The sequence below is a fragment of the Protopterus annectens genome, chromosome 14.part0, assembly GCF_019279795.1.
Source record: "Protopterus annectens isolate FY-2018-M chromosome 14.part0, PAN1.0, whole genome shotgun sequence".
Taxonomy (NCBI): Eukaryota; Metazoa; Chordata; order Ceratodontiformes; family Protopteridae; genus Protopterus; species Protopterus annectens.
Window position 1 is genome coordinate 750,110,261 of NC_056748.1, and position 14,905 is coordinate 750,125,165.

The window sequence follows — 14,905 nt, forward strand, 5'->3', positions numbered from 1 at the left end:
CTTTTGGTTCCATATTGAAATATCAGCACTTGAAAATGTTGAGTGCAGACAGGTTGAACAAAAAAGATCATAAATGCAGGAGAAAAGTGAATCTTGAACATTGCTCATTGCATAGCTCCCAGTTATCGTGATGACATGTGGAAATACATGTACATGCCTGGGTTTGTATCATTTCATATTTGTGGATTTTGAGACGTTAGAAACTCAATGGTTCATATGTAAAATCCTTCCTGCAATGCAGAGGGTCTTAATTCTGGGTTCTGGCTGAATGTTCAGTTTATACTCCATAGGAAAGGCAATTGGACTTCTGTTAGTGGATGGAGGGAACAGACTGACATATGAATAAAAGCACATAGGGGACACCATATTCTTTAAGTTAAAACATATACATCCCTTTCACCTTTAGCTGATACCACTGTAACACACACTTGCAGCTATTTCCCTATTTTGTTTACTAACACTTCTCAACACTCCATACCATCTGCAACCTCCAGACAACTGACAATGACATGCATTTTCTGGCTCCCTATTTAAATGTCAGCACTTGAAATGCCGAGTGCCAACAAGTTGGAAAAAAGAAAAGTCCAAAAGCACAAAAGTAAGAGCGAATATAGAAAATCATGCTTCTCCTTTAAAATTCTGTTTGCATGGGGGAGTCCCCCACACCCCCAAACTTTTATATACCAACTCTGAGATTGCCATACCTTGGAGAAAATTGAATATCCCAAGAAATGTCATCTCAGACTTAGTATATACAAGTCTGGTCTTTTGGCCATTCAGCCTCCATATTGGGACTTGCTTGTTACCGCATTTTCTGGTTCTTCTCATTCTACTTCTGTCATTTTGTGATGATGAACTGAGACAGAATGCAAGATGTAATCAGGCCAGCAGCAGTGATGTGCAGGAAACCAGGACAGAGGTAAACACGAAGGAAGGGAAGTGAATTAAAGCCCACAAGTCAGGTATGCTTCTAGGACAGAAGAGCATGAGTAAAAAGGTGACCCTGATACCAACTGTCTTCAGGGTTATATTACATAACAAAGAAAGATGTTTTCACATGCAAGTCAGTACAGTAGATAAGGCTTAAGGTGTATCTGTGTGCTTAATCTCTTGAAATTTTCTTCTTCTCTTCGTATCCAAAATATTTCTTCAGCATCTTACAAAATACTTAACTACAGCTTTACCAGCTTCCTGAAACTAGCAGTAATCAATGGTGTAAGGAATGAGGAAAGGAATTCTTGTACTCCTTTTACAAGATTAATGGAGGCTATGTGGTTTTACAACTATGTGAAATTAAAGTATTAAATCTGCAACTTTCTGTATCTACATCTTTAGGTACTTTCATTCAAAATGTAGCTGGCATGTATGCCGTTTTCTTATAAACAGCATTTATAAGCTATAGGCATGTACTGGTTTAGTGGCTTATGTCATATTTCCCATACTTCTTGGATACAACATAAATTACTCTCTGGCAATAGGTGTTCAGACTGTTGGAAGGACTATGTAGTAAAAGGTAAATACTTTTGTTTCAAACATTAGAGATCCATCCCAGCAGGAGCAGTCTTAGGTCAACTGGTGCCCTAGGCAAAAGAAGGGCTCCATGGCACCCCCCACCACACCACCTGGTGCCTCTATCCTGGTCTACCTACACCAAATAAATATTGGAAAAGCACCCCTGCTAGAGCGGTGCCCTAGGCGGCCGCCTAGTTGGCCTATGCCTAAGGCCGGCTAAGAGCACAACAGGCACTCCAAAACCCAGCTACAAAATGACCAACTGGGCCTAAACCACTGTCTCACTTCCAAAAATCTGCTCCTTAACTCATAAAAAACAAGGCTATCCTCTTTGGTACTAAGACAAAAACCTTCCAAAACTCCTAGCTGCTGCAAGCTTTGGGACCAGTACAACAATCTTACTGACACCATGACTTCATTCAGATAGCCAGGCATATGACTCAACCAGTTTAACTTCCAGGATCCTGTTCAAAACCCCAGATGTAAAATCACCTATTTATTTTTCTAAGCTCAGAAAATATTTCAGTTCCTTTCATCACCAGCTTGGATAGCCACTGAGAAAGGTGTCCTGCTCACACAGCTTGAGTATGGCTTGCCCTTGTTTGCCACCTCCTCTAACAAAATTAAATCAATACTACAGACCTTATCTAATAAAATATGCTGCTTCATCAATTCCCCTTACCTTGAACACCATTGCCTTACTTTATCCTTACTTTATCCAGTGTTAACGTGGCTCCCAGTACAAGTCAGACTCAACCTATTTCTAGGCTCCTAGCTGTTCAGATTATTCCACTAAGATGTCCTCACCTTGAAATGAAACTAATCACTACCACCTCATCTACAACCTCAGAAGCCAGGATAACAATATCTCCTACCTTCTAACCCCCATCTACTAAGCTACATAGTTATGACTCTAGTTTCACTGTACTTGCCCCAAAACTGTGGTAATCCCTTCCTCATTTATTTTATTTATTGACATTTGATTACGGGGAAAGTCTGATTGGGTAGAAGCCCATTTGCAGTGAAGGCCCATGATGAAAAGCTCCAAATTATTACAAAATATTTTAAGAACCATAATTTTAGAATCTTCAAAAATAAAACAAAAACATCTGCAATTTAAATAACTGTAACAAATTAGACATAATATAAAAGCATTGTTTAAGAATCGATACAAGGTATATCATCTCACTATGCAATGTTCTGGCCTTGACTCAGACACTGTTTAAGTAACACAAATACAAATGTAAATGCCACAATGCAGAAGATACCACTTCATCACCACTTCTCTACACTAGTTTAATTTCCTTGCTCATCATATTTATCATATATATTATACCACTACTGTGTTTCTAATTCATGAAAGTATATAGCTTCTTTCTCCTTGTTCACTATCATCTTACAACGTTTACCATTCTCAGTCCTGTCTCTTTGGACTTTCTGTTTTAACTATTGTCTCCTGTTTTCTCCTCTAAACATTTTAGTCTTACTTCCTACAATTTCCAAGGTTAAACATGTTTCTTACTTTTTTCTTGTTACTCCTCTGATTCCACTTTTCTACTTGTAGAGTGCACACATCAACATGGTATAGACTTTGTACATAGTATGTTTTTGTGACTAGTTTATATTACTTGTGTTGCACTGTTGGCTGTAATTGCTACATTTTTGTTTCTGCTATTTCTGCATAACCTAGGCTGAGCCTGCATTTGGTTATGCTTTAATTAGTGCTCTACCTCAGGAACCAAAATGTAAGTAAAATAAACAATGTAAATAATTTACCACATTTCTCACCTTACCTCTTGGTCTTTTTTGCTTCAATAAGTACTATGGTGTGTTCTGTCAGTGTAATTATTAAGATTAGTGTACTGTATAAATAACAGAGAAAATCCTTACGATTGAAGATTGGCATAATTTGCAAAGCTGGATGCAAGCTTTCATGCTTTATGAAAATACATCATACAGCATTTTCATTACCAGTTATGGCTTTCTTTTACAGTGGAAAGATAAACGCTTTCTATAAAAGAACTAAAGATATCAGTCATTAAACTCAGCTGGGTAAAACATAACATCGTAAGAAAAAAAAATGTGAAAAAATGCAGACTGCCCAGTAAGATATTAAGATATGCATATAAAATTCGTTCAGCATTTTAAGCAGTTTGTCCTACATTTTTATCAAGCGTTTAAAGTTAAAATCATAACTAATAATAAACCGGTGATGTTTGCTTGCAGCCTGTGTTGGGTATCTCGGCTCCCCCTTGCATCCCCCTCCATCTTTTTTTCTTCCTCAAAGTTATCCTCCCAGTCCCATTCAAGCATAGCTCTTCCCGGCTAGAGCACCGTACAAGCGGAATCTGAGCAAAGCTGGGAAAAACTTAGGAATCGTTTGTACGTTCACGTCGCACTTGGGTGTAAGCAAGCTTCAGGATGGATGTGGTCCCCGACCTAGTGATGGTCAGATAGTGGGTAATGCTCTGGTTATGTCAAGAAGGAGGCCCTCTGTCGGGTGCAGTATTTGTTTTGGGTGGGCTGCCCTTGTTGTTTGGATTTGCACTCTTTTGACTGAGTTACCACCAAGTCTTCTGGATTTTTGTTGCTGACAGGTTTCTCTGAATATTTTCCCATGTAAGAGGAATAACAGCTGGTGGTTTGCTTGCAGCCATCCCAGAGGTGCCTCATGCTTTGTTACTCTCGCGCAGTTTCAATTACTTTATTTTAAGGATTTGCAAGATGTCAGGAAGGAAAAAACAGCTATATGAAGTAAACACACCCTATCCACAGATCTAGTGCAACTTATGGTAAGTTCTTTTTCAAGTTGCAATATACTGCAGTGGCGTGCTTTGCATTTATAGCGTGATAATATGAAGTTACAGTCAAACGCGGTGGAGAGTTTTATTAGCAGTGTGTGAAAAGATATACAAACAATCCACCTCAAGATTAAATGTGCTTTTTTTCTTTGCCTTCCTGTTTCCAATACCTTCAAACTTGGGGAGGAGGTAGCCTCACCTCAGCTTGTAATGTACGCTGCTTGTTTAAACTTGACAAGTTGTGGTGAGGGTAAATGGAGCTCAGCAGAAGCTTTATGTTGTAGTTAATTCAAGGAAAAACACACGAGTTTTACTTATTGCTATGGCTACTACTGTTTCAGCCTGCTGGCATTTCTTAATTTAGTACTGGTTTCTTTTTTTAAGTTTTTAATAATTCGCTTTCAAAGAGAGGATTGAGCATTCCCCTACCCCTTGTTTAAACGGTAGTCTTGAGTGAAAAGAACTACCTGCACAGCAATAAAATGAGCCAGGCAAACGACTAGGGTTGGATAGATATTTTTAGTCGTATTAGAAGTCTTTGAATACTGGATGTTTTATTACTCCTTGTGTTTTAATATGTTATACATTCCAGTTGTTAAGATCAGTAACATCGGAAAGATAAGCTTAGAAATTAGTTGTGTTCTGGTATTAATGTGCAAACTAGAAACGAAATGGTACTGGAAATAATTGTATTTGGTAAGCAGCGGATAATGTATAGGATGAGTAGGGTGTCGAAACAATGTACTGCAACAGAATGGGAATATACTCTGGCAGTGAATCCTCCCATCTATCCAAATTTTCGCAGGATGTCCAGAGTTTTGATTCATATTTTTGGTCTGTTAATCATACAATTTGTTTTCTGGTAAATCAGTGAGGCTTGAAGTCAGTAAATAATGACAAATCAGTTTCAGACTTCATATGCTTCAGAAAATGCATGCTAATACAATTTTCTAAGAGCAATATTTAGAACCAGTCCCTATTTTGGGCCTTTGTCCCCACCACATCTCTTAAAGAGCCAGAGACAAATCCAGAAATAATCAGGGACAGTTTGAAAATATTAGCACTCTTGACTTGAGACATTGACAAAATAAGACAAAATGAATGTCACCAGTTCTTAGGAGGAATTAAGACAGACAGAAGTGAGACTTGAATCAAAATCAGGAAGAGTTGAGACTTATGAAATAGACTGACTCTTAATAGCTCTCAACCTCTTGGCACAAAAAATCTAGACAAAGCCACAAATAATGGGGGACAAAGCCCTAAAACTGGAGACTCATTTTTAAATATTGCTCTTTTAAACTTAGAAATTTGATAGAATAAAAGGTATTGTGTTACCATGTATTTTCTGAAGGATATGAAGATCTGAAACTCAAATGACTGTCATTATTTGATGAATTCAGTACTCATTGATTTGCCGCAAAAATCCAGCAAATCACAAATTTTATGAAAAACATACAAAAAATATGAGGCAAAAATCTGGCCATTCTGTGTAAATCTGTACAATTGAGAGGTATGGACTGACTTCTGAACTGCCTACCAAACTCAATCCAACCCCTGAGGAAACCATATGTTTCAAACTTAAATCTCCCTGACCACCTATTGCATACCTCTTCATGTCTTAGTACTAGGAATCTAGACAAAGCCAAAAATAATGGTGGGGACCATACCTCTCAACTGTCCAGATTTAATCTCATATTTTGGTATGTTCCTTGTAAAATCTGTAATTTTTTGGATTTTTGTGGGAAATCAGTGAGGATGGAATTCACTAAATAATGATAGGCATTTGAGTTTCATATTTCATATCCTTCAGAAAATGCATGGAAAAAAAAAAAAAAAAAAACTTCTATTCTAGAAACTTTCTAAGTTTGTAATATAAGAAAAAAGCCAAATTATATGTGTTTACCCAGTTGAACAGATAACATATCACTCCAGTTTATTTCTACTGATATGACAAGTAGAATTTCTTATAAAAACATTTGTGTGTGAATGTTTACCTAGTTCCTGGTAGTATTATTTTGGCATAGTCAATGAGTACAAAGGAGCAGCTTAATTTTCATATATAGTAGCCAGTAACTGCAAATATCCCTTGGGGGGGGGGGGGAGTGCCAGATAGTTCAGATATTTACAAGGAGATCTACTGGTGCTGTCATCCCTCCACTAACCAACCATGCATGTATACATACATATGAGCACTCACTCTCACAAACACACACACACACACACACACACACACACACACACACACACACACACACACACACACGCATATACATACACTGGACACAGTAAAAAATAATGGGGGGAATAAATAGAGAAAAATAGAGACAATTTTAAATATTGCTCTTATAAACTAAAAAGTTCAGATTTGTACAAGGAGATCTACTGGTGCTACAATCCATCCACCAACCAACCATTCATACATGCACTTTCTCACAAACACATACACTGGACACAGTAAAAAAATAATGGGGGAATAAAGGTCCAGAAATAGAGACAATTTTAAATATTGCTCTTATAAACTAAAAAGTTGATATGAGTAACAGGGTTTGAATTAGCATGCATTTTCTGAAGGATATGAAGTCTGAAACTAATATGTCTATCATCATTTAGTAACTTCAATCCTCAATGATTTTTTTTCCAGAAAAACACAAAGTTTCTTTAAATGAGACCAGAAATATAAGTTAAAAATCTGGACATTCTGCGAAATTCTGGACAGTTAAGTGGTATGTGACACACACCTAACAACTATACCTTTTATCAAGTACATACAGCCTAACTATGCAGTAAGGGATACAGAATATATACTTGAAATCCTTAAATGTGTAAGTAGTGAAAAAGGTGTCGTATGGACACATACTTTCCTAAATTTTTCGCACCATTTCTATTTCATTTGTATCATAGCTCTCAACTTTTTATCTCCAAGATGTGTAACACTCTCTCTTACAATATGGAACAAATGGGCAAAATGTAGAACAGCATAGTTAATAACTGCTGCTACATACTTACAAAAAGTTCTTTTGATGAATTAATATGATTCATTATTTAAGATAGCCATTTGTTAAAAAAATATCAATGAAAGTGTGCCAGAACCTATCACTGTGCAAGAGCATGGAACATAGAGTTTTTATGACTCGGAATGAGAAACATTCCACAGTATATAGTGCAGTTGAAAGATATATGATCTGTATATTTAATAGTATAGCTAGGCTAGACAAAATGCTGATCACCTCAAACTAATTTGCATTTCTTGGATAATAATAACATAATGCACACTTCTCCAAAACCAGAAACCAAATTTTGATAATGAATGTTTATCTTTCAAGCTCACTAGTGTAAAGGGTGGAGATCAGTCAAGTTACAGAATTTGCTACAATAGCAGGTATTTAGTATCTATTGCCAGCTGCCTCCACTAACAAGAGACCGGCAATAGATATTTCACCAGTGGCGACTGCCTCTGCCCAGTTGCCATCTTGGATCACTAAAATCTGCTGCAGTATAAATGCAGTCAGTGCTGAGATCTAACTTTAGTCTGTGAATAAGGACTACTACAAAGCATTTTGCTAGTGGAATGGTTGAGATAATATAGGTCTAACACTTCCATTAGAAATTCAGCAAAGAATAAGTGAACAATGAAAATACTGTATAATTGCCAGCACTTAAAACAGCCACATGTGTAAGTGTTTAACATAGACAGTGGCAGAAGTGGCTAGTAACTTCAAAAGAAGAGGGGGGGGGCTGCAGAAAGCAACTGAGCTAACTGGAATGCAGTGGGGCTATATTATAGGTTGGTGACCATTTAGCTGTGATCAAGCAACAGCTATGTCCAGTCATTTTCATTACAGATTATCTCAGTACACCCTCATTCTAACCACTTCATTGATTATGTACATCTCAGATGTCTAACTGCAGTTATCAGGCTCTGCTTAAGGTGAATGTGAGCCATAGACAAAGGGGATCATGTGCCCCCACTTCTACCCAGTGCCTCCCATTTCCCTTCATCCAGGCCTCACACCATCCAGATAATTACTTTTTTATGCTGCTGTTTTTGGTTGGCTGCAGCTGACCACCAGTTGCTCCTAGTTTTTCTTCTCATCCACTGTGATTACCAGACCTGACTTATCATACCTCTGGCTATACTTGAACTATGTCATGGGCTGGTGAGATTGAGGACCCTTGGTCAACATGCTTACCAATGCATCTGCCTAAGATTCACAAAGAGACAGGGGAACCTGCATACAACACAGAGAAGGAACCACAGCCAAGAACTCAGACAAAAAAACAAGTGGTGTGAGGTGGCAATGCAACTCATTGCACCACTGTCCAACAATCAGTTGCTGTCAATTACATTCAGCAAAAACCACCACAGATAACTGCCTGTTATGTACAATACTGATGTTTGCCTGGATGGAAAGTGAATGAAAGTATGGCCAATGTGTTACTTTTAGATAGATTGTAAGTCTTCATACCTGTACACATTAATTTTGAACCACAGGAGTATCTCTTTTTTTAAATTATAGCCACATTATTGACTGTACACATCTTAGATGACTAATTGTGCTAAATGCGTACTAGAAGACATTCCATATGTCTTCACACAGACACATACAAGTTCTGTAAAGCCAGACTAATGACTGTTTAACTTAAGCAAATGATAGCAGTCAGACACTTTCATCCACATACAGACCCGTTACCCAGCAACTATGGCTAATTTGCTGACTGTGCACACACTAGCAGTCTGGTTGTGATTCAAAACTATGACCAAAATATTGTATTTCCACTTTTTGTGCAAACATTGCCACTCTAAGTTATCTCAACTTACTTTATTCAAATACACATTAGCTAAGCAAAGCCAACATAATGGCTCTTTAGTTTGAGTAGATGACAGCAAGATCAGTTGTTCCTATTCACAGACAACCCTTGTGCCCAGTAATTATAACAAATTTGTTGACATTGTACACATCCGATGTCTGATTATGATAATGAATGGCCACAGTAATGCATTTCAACTTTGTTTCACACAAAAGGTAACCACAGTAACATACTACAGTTTTTTTCACATAAATACACATTAATCTTGCAAAGTCATAATAATGACTGCTCAAATTTAGTAAGCAGAAGCAAGAACAGTTAGGTTCATTTGGATTTACAAACCAACCCCATAACCAGGAGTTCTAGTCACTATGTTAACTATACACCTCAAATATCAGACTATAATAAAATAGAAATAATTGACCACAGTAAATTGTTTCACCCCACCCCCACATGCATGTACTCACCAGTTATGGGCACTTTTGCTGTGTGCCCCTCAGATGTCTGATTGTAATAAAATGAAAAAATAAATACATAAGACCACAGTAGTGTATTTCAGTTTGCTGCTGTCAGCAACATAGTCAATCCAGTGCAACTGACCTACATACATGTATGTGTGAGTATGCATATATACATATATACACACACACACACACACACACACACACACACACACACACGTGCGCACCAACTGCAGGAACCTGAATTAATTTGTATACTTCAGATCATATATTTCACCCTGTTGCTGTCAGATGCAGACACATTTAATCCATTGCAACACCCCCAGAAACAAAATATTACATGTATACATAAAAAACTGTATCCACCCAAACTTTACTACAGGCTGGTTGGTAGTGGCACCATCCAGTAATAGAATGAGGGGATTACAGGCAGGCATTATAGAATAAACACAAATACTTTTTAAAAGAAACCCTTTCTGCTATGCTCATACTTGTACAAATCCAAATCCATCCACTTCCTTCACCTTTTCATTCTTTGCTCATAGGAAATGAGTTCTCATTACTTTATCTAATCGGCGACCCAGGCTCTTCTGAAGCATTGTTTCTCTCTCAATATGGCAGGGATACATTTAATAATGGATAATTGCCTTATTCTCCATTTGGACTAGATTTAATGCTTTACTGTTTCAGTAAATAGCCCAAGTGAGTAATATTTTCTTTTGTTTAAACAAATATTGGAACAGTGAGCATGATCCATTGCATGCATGTTGTTCAAGACCCCCTAAATGGGAAAGCCTACTGTACTTAAAATAAAATAAATGAGATTTTCTGGCAGTCTTTTTATTGGGGGTGGGGTTGCAGCCCAGAAGCTAGCACTGCAAGCCACCCTGGGCTGTGGAAAGGCTATTTGTTTTTCTTCAGGATGTTCAGATGTTGAATTTACTGGATAATATATTGGGCAACTTTATTACAAAGAAACATGTCATTACAGATAATATAGTTTGTGCTATCTGAACAGTTACTTACCAGGTCTCTCCCTTTCGCACAAAACTCAAGCCGCTCATACAAAGCCACCATTCAGTCATTCACATGGAACTACTTTATCTGTCTGGGAACTGTTATTGTTATTAGCTTTGAGCATTAAGCCCTGGACACAGTTTATTTCTTTCTTGAAAGAAAATGAAAAAGTGAATTTCTTTTCTTGATTTTTTTTTTTCTGAGATTTTCCATTGTAACACATTTAAGTAGTTTCATTTCTTAGTTAGTACTGAAGAATGAGCGACCTGTAGATCGCACCCTGATTGTAGAAGGAACGTTCTGCAGCAGGGTGTTAATATACAAGTAATGCCTGTTGAAAAACGAGTCAGCTGCTCCATGGCAGCATATCAACTGCCGTGGAGCTCAAACTGAAAAAAACTAATGGGCACCATTATTTTACACTCTCTAAGTAGCAGTTTTGTTGTTTAGTGAGTGTAAAATAAAAAAAAGAAGGAAAATTGAAGTAAAAAAATGTGCGTGCATGTGTTTGTGTGTGAGAGTGTATGTGTGTATCACAGTGAGAGAGAGATTGATCAAGATATTATTTTACATTCGTTAAACAGTGCTTTTGCTGTTTACTGATTTGTAAAAAAATAAATGAAACAGAAAAAGTGTGTATGTGCTTGTTTCTGTGTGCATGTGAGTGAATGCGAGCATGAAAGCAAAATAATGTGTGTGTGTCTGTGTGTGTGTGTGTGTGTGTCTGTGTGTGTGTGTGTCTGTGTGTGTGTGTGTGTGTGTGTGTGTGTGTGTGTGTGTGTGAGAGAGAGTAAGTGAAGAGTGAGAGCAATCCCTGGCAGCAGCAGTTGATAGGAGGTTTGCATACCTCTCAAATTCTTAGCTTAAAGTATCTGGATAAGCCTAAAATAAACAGGGGACAAAGGCTCAAAATAGGAACATATTTTAAATATTGCTGTTACAAAATCAGAAAGTTACTTGAATATTAGGATTTCTGTTCATGTATTTTCTGAAGCAGAAGTGTGTGTGTGTGTGTGTGTGTGTGTGTGTGTGTGTGTGTGTGTGTGTGTGTGTGTGAGAGACTGACCACTGGCAGCAGCAGTAGTAAAGAGGTTTGCATACCACTCGACCTTTCAGCTGAAGAAGTCTGGATAAAGCCTAAAATAAAGGGGGACAAAGGCTCAAAAATAGGAACAGATTGTAATTATTGCTCTTATAAAATTACACAGTTACTTAAACAATAGGATTTGTGTTGGCATGTATTTTCTTGAAGCACAAAATTTGTGTGTGAGACAGTGAGACTGATCGACCACTGGCAGCAGCAGTAAGGAGGTTTTAATACCTATTGACCTTATAACTCATAAAATGTGGTACAGTATGACAGTACTAAGGATGTAAAAGAAGTAGATTATTATATGGGTACGTTAGATATTGCATCATTATTCACAGTAATACCAAATAGTTATGGCCTAGATGCAAGTAGGTCTTTTTTAAGATGTGAAACTGAGTATTCTGGGAAAGAAATTGAGACTTTCCGTCAGCTGTTAGTTGTCCTAACTAATAATCTGTTTATATCAAGTATATTTACAAACATCAGGGGTGGCAATAGGTACTTCTATAGCGAATTGCTATGCTAATGTAGTACTTAGTGTATGGGAGAAAGATTTTGTCTATAATATGAACAATTATTTTTGTGACATATTATTATTTTATGTCTGTTTTGTGGATGATGTGTATTTTATATGGCAGGGAGAGGAAGAACAGTTGAAATCTTTCTTTGACTACCTCAATTCTTCGACTACTTTTTTAAGATTTTAAAATGAATTACTCGAAAGAAAGAATACATTTTTTGGACATAAGAATTATGAGACTAGGACAGGACTTCACCACCTGCATATATAAAAAAACAGTGTGCAAGCAAATCGGTATGTACATAGACACAGTATGCATGCTCCAAACGTTTTAATGGGTTGGGGAAAGTCAAAAGTTAAGGGTAAGTAGATTAAATACTGAAGAATGAGCCTGTACTAACCAGATGTGAGAAGTTATAGAAGATTTTAAAAAAGGGGATATAGTCAGAGTTTTCTGGAAGAAATGAAGCAAAAAGTAATAAATAATAGGAAAGATGATGCAAAACCGTACTTTGGAAGGAGTAATGCTGATCTGGATAGCACCAGTAGAACATGTAGGAAACGGGATATATTATGAAGTTTAATAGAAGAACTCCAGGGGTAAAGGAGATAATAATGAGTAACTGGCTTATACTACAGGTCATGCCACGTATAGAGAAAGTTATTGGTGAGGAACCAAGGTTTGCATACAGGAATAGTAAAAGTTTAAAGCAGAGACTATGCTGTAAAGAGATGGTCCAAAAATCTAATAAAGGGATGAGTCCAAAGAAAAAATGTTCATTCCCATGTCGTAATTGTGTTTGTTCATCTATTATAACGGAAAATAATTTTTTTCATCCTGTCACTAAACAGAAGTATACATTTAATCTGTAGACAACGTGCAATACTGAAAATATAGTATACCTTGCTACCTGTATTCAGTGCCACGCCTTCTGTGTGGAAAAATCCACAAGGAGATTAAAAGATCGAATTATAGAACATCAGTCAAATATGTGTAGAGATATACTTACTAATGCATTGGCTAAACATAAAATGGACATGGGTTCAAGTCATGACTTTAAATATAGAGTAATGGACGTAATTATAAAGAATGTTAGAGGGGATGTATATGTAATGATGTGGATGTGAAAGAATATGAATGGATACTTAATTAGCTGCAGATAAGTAGCCACGACTGAATGCTGCTATAAGTTTAAAACCAATATTGGTGAAGAAACAAATGCAATATTAATTAATGTAATTTAGTCGCATGATGGGGAATTGGTCAGGTGACAATAGGTATTTAAGTGAATTGTGATTTTGATGATTTATTCCACTGAAGAAGGGCTATGCCCGAAAGCTTTGCTGTTTGTATTACCTTTGTTGGTCATTTTATTAAGTTGTGGTTCAACGTTCTTGGTCGAGTTTTTACTTGGATTGTTTGTTTTTTACTTTTGACCAAGTTTACTACTGCTTCGCTTTTTCTTTAGGGTGGAAAAGGAAGCCAGCAAGTATCTGAGGATATCCCTGCAGATGTCCTGATAGGGAATGATATTGATAATGCAGTACCTTGTGTGTATGGATTTACATGCAGTCAGGCTTGGAGACAAGCATGTTGGTTTGGTAGCCAGGGGAGACCCAGACAGACCACACACTTGCAGCCAGGACTGGTGAGGTGGTTACTTCATGGAGGGAGCTACCCTGTAGCAGTGAGACTGAAGATGACCCACATCTGCTTGTGGGTACTGCTTTTCCCTTGAACAGAGTGACTGCAAGGGAAGAGGGGAGTGGTAGTACCCAGGCTGACCATGAGGCACTGTTGTCAGAGAATACCAGACTTCCTGTGGAAAGGGAGCTGGGAAGGGTTACCAAGAGACTTGAGACAGGCTCAGCTCTGAGACCCAACATTATAAGGCCTAAGGGATGTAGCCAGTGAGGCACCTGATTCTCAAGGGAAAGTAGAATCTGTATACTGGGACAAAGGGTTACTGACACCTGAGGGAGCACTAGAGGGTGAGAGAATATTGTAGTTGGTAGTGCCCAGAGTCTGCAATCTGGCACTCTTAGCCATAGCTCATGATATTCCTTTTGCAGGTCATGTGGGCATAAAGCGTACAAAGAGACATATTATGCAGAACTTTTGTTGGCCTGGATCTCTAGAGTTGTAACAGGGTACTGCAGGACCTGTGAGTAGTGCCAAAAGGTAGCCAAGGTCAACGCTGCTTTAATGCCTTTGCCTGTGATCTGAGGAGCCATTTCAGAGGGTAGCTATGGATATTGTGGGGCCTGTGAGCACCCCAAGTTCCATAGGGAAAAAGAATATCCTAGTGGTAGCAGATTATGCTACCAAATACCATGAGGTGGTGACTCTGTCCTTCATTGTAACAGAAAAGGTGGCAAATGCTTTGTTAGTGATTTTCAGCAGGGCAGGTTTCCCAAAAGAAATACTGACTGACAAAGGTGCCAATTCCACAGAAATGCCAGCAGGTCTGATGTGAAAGCACTGTGGAGTGACTCACCTAAAGACCATTCCCAAACTAATGGTCTTGTGGAGAGGTTAAACTCTACACTCAAGTCCATGCTACAGGCGTTTGCAGACCAGTTCAAGAGAGAGTGGGACAAATATTTGCCCCATCTGTTGTTTGCTTAGAGTGGTTCCCCAGGTTTTTCACCCTTTGAGTTGCTGTATGGGAACAGGATGAGGGGACCTGTAGAT

The 14,905-nt window shown here is 37.9% G+C and overlaps 1 protein-coding gene across 1 annotated transcript in view; it reads left to right on the plus strand.

The window, feature by feature from the left end:
- Positions 1-3,847: 3,847 nt before the first annotated feature.
- The window catches only part of LZTS2 (leucine zipper tumor suppressor 2), a 1,975,510-nt gene continuing 1,964,452 nt past the window's right edge, over positions 3,848-14,905 (plus strand). The window contains exon 1 of the mRNA XM_044056488.1: positions 3,848-4,304. The gene's annotated coding sequence lies outside the window, so the exon portion shown is untranslated. The remainder of the gene's footprint in view (positions 4,305-14,905) is intronic.